This window comes from Penaeus monodon, chromosome 29 (assembly GCF_015228065.2).
Source record: "Penaeus monodon isolate SGIC_2016 chromosome 29, NSTDA_Pmon_1, whole genome shotgun sequence".
Classification (NCBI taxonomy): domain Eukaryota; kingdom Metazoa; phylum Arthropoda; class Malacostraca; order Decapoda; family Penaeidae; genus Penaeus; species Penaeus monodon.
In genome coordinates this window covers 35,058,017-35,058,381 of record NC_051414.1, presented here as the reverse complement: position 1 = coordinate 35,058,381, position 365 = coordinate 35,058,017, and positions in this window count along the sequence as shown.

The following is a 365-nucleotide window of genomic DNA, read 5'->3' as shown; positions in this document are numbered from 1 at the left end:
AAGGACTATGGAAGCAGGCCACTTATTGGAGGGGGGGGGGGGGTATCTGAAACATGGGTTTATTCCGTCCTCGATATTTCTTCTGGAAAAATGCCTCGGAATCTGGTGCCCACGCAAGGGGATTTGTTGCAAGGTAATAATTCAACGGTCTTTGTTGCAAGGGGAATAACTCAACGGCCTAAATTATTATTTGTGTGCAACTCAGAAGGCTGTGCAAGGAGAGTGCATGCGTCTTCACTCTTGTCGTGGATTTGCTTGGAGATTCTGCTCGCGTGTCTCGTCCTGCGCCATCTCTTCGTACTCTATCGGCCTACGTGACCAAGGTCTGTGTAAATAAGGTCTCGACAACCAGCTACTGGAATTCG